Raw genomic sequence first — 9,260 nt, forward strand, 5'->3', positions numbered from 1 at the left:
TCAATTATGTTGATGAATAGCAAACTCGAAAATATGCACGCAAGTTTAAAAGCTTCAAAAATACGCCTTTGAATTGTCAAATAATCCGTCAATGTCCATGGGAAAATTGATAGTTCGGATTGTTTTATTTCGTTGTAAGTAGGTAGTAGTGTTTTTTCGCAACTGTATTAAAAAACGTCGTTCGTCACACGTGCGAGAATGTCATTCTTCACTCGTCCCGAGATTTGCCACTCGCGTGCCGCTCGTGGCAAAATGTCTCGGGACTCGTGAAGTAATGACATACTTCTCGCACTTATAACGAAATATACTATTTTAAAGCACATAAAATTCGAATAAAATACACTGCTGACACGGGCCCGCTCACTGCTCAGTCTGCGCCCAGCGCTCATAGACATAGACAGTGGACTTACGTTCGATCGTCCGGCGCACCGTGCTCTCGTAAGCATAAGCAGCTAGATAGTTCTGAGAAGTGCTGTATAGGTACTGCGACTAAACAAATCTTGATCCTGTTGGTGGCAAACAGGCATACGGTCCGCCTGATTTTTACACATGCAATTTTATCCAAGAAATTTTACTTGAAATCTGATTTGTTTGAATTATTATTATATTTCGGGACCAGGGGACCGATTTTTGAGTCTCACGTGTTCGAATTCAGAAAATTGTCACTGAAAATACTAAGCAATTCACTGTTTTCAATCGGTATTTTAGTGACAAATTCCATATGTGAGATTCAAAAATCGGCCCCCAGGATGAGGTTCTGGTTCTCATGGTGGAGTCAGGATATGGTCAGCAAAACTGCTATTTTACTCATAATAACTCCACTTTGTTTGGGCTCATTACATTTGGGCTGATGAGCAGCGTCGATCTCGATGATGTCCAAGGTCACATGATCGAGTCAGGAAATGAATAACAGAACTGCTATTCTACTTATCGTAACTCGACCATGTTTGATCTCATTAGCCGGGCCAATAACACATGTAATTTTTTGCACACAGCTCAGCTCCTTGAAACTGTTTATTTTAAGTTACTTACAATTTAAGTAGGTACATATTATTAAATTAAAACGGCAAAAGCAAAGGATGTTATTCCATATCAGACGCCAGGCGTTTATAAGATTGACTGTAGCTGTGGTAGTTCTTATATTGGAGAAACCAAACGCACCATAGCGGAAAGGGTCAAAGAACATATCGCGGCGGTCAAAAAACGACAAATAAATAAGTCTGCGGTTGCCGAGCATTTGCTAGAGTCAGGACCGAACCACTGGATTGAACTGCATAATCCCAAAGTCCTTTCAACTGAACGTCTTTACTATAGCAGGAAAGTACGTGAAGCGATTGAAATCAGGAAACATCGTAATTTCAATCAAAATGAAGGGCAAGGGATTTCATCTTCGTGGAATCCAGTGATTAGCAAGTGTAAACGTGAGAAAACTTCCCGTCCCATACCATCGGATGTCGTGAGTGTTGTATGTAGGCAGATTGGCAACCCTAGCGTAAAAGTGACTGATGACAATCAAGTGCGGGTAGTTCGAAAAACTCGTACAGCTAGAAGATGTTGATACAACTCCCAGCCAGTCTACCCGTGACCACGGACGTAATGTCATGTCCGAAACGTCGGGTTAAATATAAAACGTAAGTTTTACGCGATTAAGTCCCGTTTTAATTTAATAATATGAGTGAAGATCGTGTTAGTTTAAATCAATATATTAAGTAGGTACCATATAATAATAATATATTCTTATCTCTTGTAAACTTTACAAAAAAGTTAACACATAAAACCAAAAGACTAGCAATTAAATTCAAAACTATCAAGATCATTCTTGCGGGTCTATATTAATTCGCATAACTGAATACTCCTAATATGAATTGGCATACCGTTTATTACGCATAACGTTTAATACGCATATCATTATTTCGCATAACAGATTTCGTATAATGCTAATGCGCATATTGTAAATTGTTATAACGATGAATTGGTATAAGTATAATAAGCATAACTTTGTTTCGTAGAATGTTTAAATGGCATACAAGAAAATTATATTTTCACCACACTAACGGGTAACGGCTTACTTTTCTGTTCGAAAACAGATAGCAAAATTGCATTTTATCCACAAGAGTGCAAAGTAATTTCATACAAATTTTAACTTGATGTCGTCAGTATTTTGTTCGTGTTGGGGTGGTGAAAAATTTTGTGTTTCAAACTCGGTGGCAATGTTTAACGTGCCGTACGAAGGTTAATGTGCCTTGAAACCCTCGCAACGCTCAAGATTCCACTTTTTGAACCACTCGCTACGGGGTGTGTAATGTTTGGTATAACTTTTTTTGGTATAGTAACATTTGATATAACAACATTTGGTATATATTTAAAGGATATAATCACTCATATGACATAATTAACATTTAGTATAACTACAAAATATCTACTTTTATTTTGTATAATCATTATTTCGTATAACACTTATTTATAATAACCGTTATATGGTATAACTATCTATTGATATACGATTAGTATGATATAACAAGCAAACAGTATAAAACATTTCATGAATTAATTTTATCCTTTTTTTGAAGGGATCACAGTTCTAACCTACCTTAACCAATTTTTCTGGTAGCAGCGCATTGTGTGTAGGGGTCACAGTTCTAACCTAATCTACTTTTCTGGTAAATGATAGATTTTCAATTTCTTTAGTAAGGTACAGCGGGGCAAATCTAGACTAAAAGGCAATTGTAACTAATCCATTTTTTCCATTATTACACTATTTCCATTATTCCATTATTACACGTATCCACTGAACACGCCTACTACATAATTGGTAGACACTCTATTTTCTGAAAAACACTTATGAAAAACGAAGAAACTTAATAAGTAATGTATAAATAAAATAAAGACTCCTTAACTCAAATAATCTTTTTAATTTAAGATTAGGGTGATTCTAAGTTAAGAGGTACTTTCGACGGCACTGACAAAAAAATATATTTTTTCAAGATAATACTTCATAATAACATATTTATTTTATAAAACTAAATGTTTTCTACCTGGGCACTCAAAATTATTACAGAAATTCATGTAAATTAGTCACAATCAGCTCTAATGTAGGAAAAATGTCTCTCCCCTGGCCTGTCCCCCAACCGAATTTATTTGTCAACAAGTAATTATGACTGTTAAAATTCACTTACTTATTATTTTAATAGCCTTAATTTTACAAACACAAATAACTAAGGAACAGTATTTTATGAGTGGAATTTCTTATATTACTGTATTTAACAACAATTATGAACTCCAAACTTTGTCCTACGTGTTTCGTGTCTCGTCCCCTGGCTTTTTAGTTTTCGTTCAAAAGTCGGTTTAATTTGTTAATCTGTGGAGGTTCTGTCCTCTAATACAGAGGGTGTTATGTGAAGTTACCGTCAAGAGGCGCGTAAGGCAACTATGCATCCGTTTTGTTGATTATTTCGGCCACGGCACTCGCTGGGTACAGAAATGTTGAGTGAATGCAGTCTTTCCTCTGGTCACTTTTATTTCACAATCATTTGTTTAAATACTAATATATATAACAATATCCACTGTAAATGTTGAATATATTGTTACGTTTATTTATGAATTGCGTACGAGAAACACTTTTACAGCTATTTTTGATTTTCATCGAAAATGTATCTCCCCTGGCGTATCAAAAAAGCCAGGGGAGATACTTTTGTACTAGTTTTGATTATTATTATTTCCGTTTTCTCTTAACCTTTGTTTAGCGTTGTGCCTATTTTTATTTTAGCTTTACGATAGAAGGTTTTCTTTCCAGAAAAACGCAACTATTAAGAAAAAAAGAGGACATCACATTCACATTCAACTTCATATGAAATTTTCGTGAAGCTGTTTAATAAAAAGGTTTAATACTGATATTAATAGGATAGGTTTTTGTTTACTTGTTGCCTATTGATTGTACATTAAAATTATTTTTGTTTTAATGGATAATATGGAGAAGTGAAAAATAAGACAACTCATTAAGGAATTATCACTTTTCTTGCTGTAAGAATGTTATGAAATGTGAAGTCTGAGTATAAATAATCAATAATTATAATAAAAACAATAAATAGAGTTAATTCTTAAAAAATAAAACTAAATTTTTCATACAACTGTCTCTTCCCTGGTCACAAAGTATCCTCCCCTGTGCAATAGTATCTCCCCAGGGTGGCTAGCCGAATGGCACAATCGCTCACGAAACGCTCACGAAACGAAGCGCTAGTAGATATCTATCTCTATCGCGCTTGCGTATTGGCGCGACAGAGCCAGCGGCGTATCGCTTTCGTTTGGCGTCGGAGAAATGCCATTCGGCTACGGGGCCTGGACTGAGTATTTCCCCTGGTCGCTGATAAAACACGATAAAACAAATAAATTGACTGGTCCTCTTTGTAAACACTTCAAATTGGCAGTTTTAAATAATACAAATAAACAAATAGGTAAAAAACAACAAAAAAGTTCGCGCCGTCTCTCCATACAACGTATTACCTCTTAACTTAGAATCACCCATTAGCAGTTGAGTTCATAAATGCATGTAGGTATGTTTCTTAAAAATAAACAGTTTTTTTTAAATAATGCAAACATTGTAAAACATGGAAGAAATTGACCAGTTACATTTGCCCCCCACTCGAGATTTGCCCCGATGTAACTTACTTACCCCTATTTTTATAAAATTAAACACTCAAAATCGAGCGCTCGAAATTGGAAAATCAGCCCCTGATTGATCCAATCGCTTGCTCCATACAGTAATACAGTTAGTAAGTATGGCAATTCATTTTAGGATAATTAAAGTTATACGAAATAATAGTATGCAAATTTCAATTATGCAGATTCATTGTTATGCGAAATAAGAATTATGCATTTTTAATATTATGCTTATTCAATGTTATGAACAATAATGTTATGCCAAATCTGTTATGCGAATTCAAATTATGCGAATTAATGATAGGCGAAATAGAGGGCACCCCATTCTTGCCTGTGTGTTGCGTTACCGGTGCACGGTGGCTCGCGTACCGAGCGCCAACGCCATCTATCAATGGCTATTTCACGAAATTGATGAACGCTCTAAGGAATAAGGGCTCTTAGTGTAGTGGTTATGCCAGTCGACACTAGATGGCAGCATTAAAAAACACTGGGTTACACTGTATGACATTTTTTCATTTCAACATTAAGTAAATAGCATTCGTTATAAGTAAATAGTATACGTTAATTCGTCGCTCAGTTTTGCCGTGAAGGACGGACAAATAAATAGACACACACATACTTTCCCGTTTATAATATTAGTATGGATTAAAATAAACATTAAGTTAATAAAAACAAAATGCAGTATTATTGTGTGCTACTTAAAACTTTCCTTGTTCGTATAAAACCCGGAGTTCTTAAAAAAAAAATAAGAAAGTAGAATCTTAGAGAAAGAAATAAGCAGGTAAACAAAATCAAATAATCCATACTGATTAAATTGGAAAGTGTATGTGTGTCTGTTTGTTTGTCCGTCTTTCAAGAGAAGCCGCGGGCAAAAGCTAGTAGAACATAAAAGAAAAAAAGTAAATAAAAATGCAAAAAGATTGCGTGAGCCGAGATACGAACTCACGACACTCATCCGTCCGCGGATAATCTCAGTAACCGTTAGCACTAGAAAGCTGAAATTTGGTACCAATATGTATATCAATCACGCCAACAAAGTCCAAAAATAAAAAATGGAAAAAAATGTTTTATTAGGGTACCTCCCCTACATGTAAAGTGGGGGCTGATATATTTTTCATTCCAACCCCAACGTGTGATATATTGTTGGATAGGTATTTAAAAATGAATAAGGGTTTGCTAAGATCGTTTTTTGATAATATTAATATTACATTTTGAACTTGATAGGTTCAGTAGTTTTTGAGAAAAATACGGAAAACTACGGAACCCTACACTGAGCGTGGTCCGACACGCTCTTGGCCGGTTATTTTTTCATATAATGTAATTTAATTTGGTTTTATTTATATATAGTAGTGTGACTACTTTAAAATAGCACAAGTTGAAACATTTTCAATATAAGATTATTTAACTTGTGTCAATTAGAATATACCATATTCCAAAAAAAATAACGTAGGTAGATAGGTGGGTTATATTTGAAACGTTTGCCATTTCAAATACAGTCCCACAAGCATTTCCAAATATTCTTGCTTAAAGTCAAAGAAGTATTTTAAAACTATACCCAACGTCATTAAGTTAAAAAATATTAGTTTTAATACATAATATCACAGTAACGTTTCAAACATTATACATATAAATATTACGGTACTTGAAATTGAAACCCGGAAGTTAAAACTTAATTCAGCAGAGTTCGCCCCTGGCACAAAACACGAGGGAGCACCGATGACAAAATACAAATTTTATTTTATTAAATTCAAAAAAGCCTTCAATGATTGATAGGAGCGCGACTGCAGGCAATGAAACGGCTCATTGCCTCGGCGTGCTCTCGATTCTGCGACTATTGTGTCAAAGGGTGACATTTTTTTGTCATCTTTGTTTTCTATGACATTAAATTCTCACGTTTTGTGACTATTTAATGGTATGAATGGGTTCACCAATTCCACCATCATATTACGACTCCGCGAGTTTATGAATAGGTATATAATTTTTTAATTTTTAATATTACTGGAAAGCAAACGACACATCGATTGTCTTTGAGTGCCCCATCACCAAATTTAGCGGAGAATTGGCAGATCTTAAGACCTTGTCGACGACTGCAATCGAGTATCTGCAGTCTGACTTTTTAAACATTTAAAAGTAGAGAAACGATATATGCCATACGATAAATAAATAAATAAATAGGTGTTAGGTTGTATTTAGATACGATAATTATTTATTTACATGAACATATTTACATTAGATATAGCAGGTTCAAAATTGGCGTTTTTGTTGTACCTAATTTTATTGACATCGTCATCATCATCATCCTCCTTGCGTTATCCCGACATTTGCCACGGCTAATGGGAGCTTGGGGTCCGCTTTGACAATTAATCCCAGGATTCGGCGTAGGCACTAGTTTTACGAAAGCGACTGCCATCTGACCTTCCAACCCGATGGGTGACTAGGCCTTATTGGGATTAGTCCAGTTTCCTCACGATGTTTTCCTTCACCGAAAAGCGACCGGCAAAATATCAAATGACATTTCGCACATAAGTCCCGAAAAACTCATTGGTACGAGCCGGGGTTCGAACCCGCGACCTCCGGATTGAAAGTCGCACGCTCTAACCGCTGGGCCACCAGCGCTCTTTGACACTGACATATACGATCCATATCGAATCTAGAGCCAATACTTGACGCATCTTAAATTCGACTTATCAAAGTTCGAATAGCACTGTAACTGTAACTTTGTTTACTGATAATTTTATTTTCTTTTTAACAAAGCGCCTGCTTTATTTTAAAGTCCAAACACGACACATTCATGAACCACGCAATATTATCCACAATAAAGCGTCCCCAAGAGCGCCTAACACCTAATTAGCGATATAAAATACGTCCCCGGCCGCAGAGCATTGCATTCGCAAACGCTATAAAACGCAAGCGCTACCCCTTGTTTATTCCAGAGTTTTGAATTAACTGTGTGAATCCCGAGGCACCCGCATGCGATTCCGGCTGAGGTATTCTGTGGAGTTCCACTTGGTGCTAGCTAAGATGTGTAATTATGATGATGCTTTTTATACGTAAAAATATACATAAATAACCTGACCACAAAATTAAAATTTTGAAAAACCCCCGACCGCGACTAGTAGACCGATTTTCATGAAACATGGCTAAGAACACTCCCGACTAACTCAGTTTTCAGACAAAAAAACTAAATCTAAATCGGTTCATCCGTTCGGGAGCTACGATACCACAGACAGACAGAAACGTCAAACTTACAACAGCCCATCGTTTTTGCGTCGTGGGTTAAAAATAAGGGATAATATTTTAATATTCAGCCAAACGGTTCTTGTATTTCATTCTTATAATAATGTAAACGAGTAGGTACACATATTATTGTGTTGTAGGTATGTCATCATAAAAATAATTTGAAAGATTGATTGCAAGAATACTGAAGAGTTGAAATGCCTTTAGCAATGTTGCCCATTCTTTATTGGTCTAGAAAGACTTTAATTCTTAGTAGTAGTTAATAGGTAAGCGTGATCCACCGTAGACCGCATCATCACTTACCATCAGGTGTGATCGTGGTCAAACGTCTACCTATTTATACTAAAAAAAAAAAAAAACAAATATTAAATATTTCATAAGTTTTTCAGTTCGTATTTACTTACCAAACGATCAAAGGTAATAAGGCTTGAGGGTAATTTAAAAACTTTTTCCCTACCGCTGGTTTTGATACGATCTAAAATAGAAACGAAGTATACCTTTCTCCTAAAGGCAGAAGCCGAGATAAACACGCGACTCGTGATATACAACGTAAATAGGAAGTGGCAAGTGGAAGAGAACAATGTCCAGCGGCGCCACTCCGTTATTCTTGTAAACAACGACGTCTGATATATCTTGGCGCGGTCAGGCGCCCATTAAACCTTTTCGCAGCGCCATGTGTCGCCTCATGTAAATTATTGTAACAATTATGAGAGAGGACAATTTGTTTAATTGCTAAGGGTTTTCTCAGAAATTGTAAATTAAATGGTATATTTATTTCCTTTCCTGCAAACTCTTTGTAAGTAATTTCCATTTTGGTGAAAAGATTGTCATTCTTTTCATAAGCTAGTAAAATGAAAAATATGTTTCTTATGTTAAATTTCAATCAGAATTCGTGGACCTAGCACATAATGAAACAAGTTATTCTAATAAGAATTAATGTCACATTCATGTATACATAATATTATATTCAATTCTTACAAAGAAAAGAAAGCTTAACCACATACCACCCATATACTTACTCGCAATTGCTATGTTATCGAAATGAATGATCCTTATATATTATGCATCGCGTTGTCTAGACGTTGATTGTAAAATAAGTTGGTTATAGGTCACGTTTACTGTTTTTATTTAAATGAAAGTGTTGAAGGAACTAGGTATCTAGAAATATGCGAGTATAGATATGTCAAAAAAAACTCTCTAATCGTTACACGTGATGCTAAGACGTATTTATACACACGTAGATCAACACTTATGTTTGTCAATATGAAGACATTACAGTCAAATTAGTCAATACAGGCCGAAGTGTTTGTTCACTCAAATCAAACAAACCACTTTCTCTTGTTTGTCTTCGGCCAATAACATGTCAT

Source organism: Leguminivora glycinivorella, chromosome 2, assembly GCF_023078275.1.
Source record: "Leguminivora glycinivorella isolate SPB_JAAS2020 chromosome 2, LegGlyc_1.1, whole genome shotgun sequence".
In the NCBI taxonomy this organism is placed as follows: domain Eukaryota; kingdom Metazoa; phylum Arthropoda; class Insecta; order Lepidoptera; family Tortricidae; genus Leguminivora; species Leguminivora glycinivorella.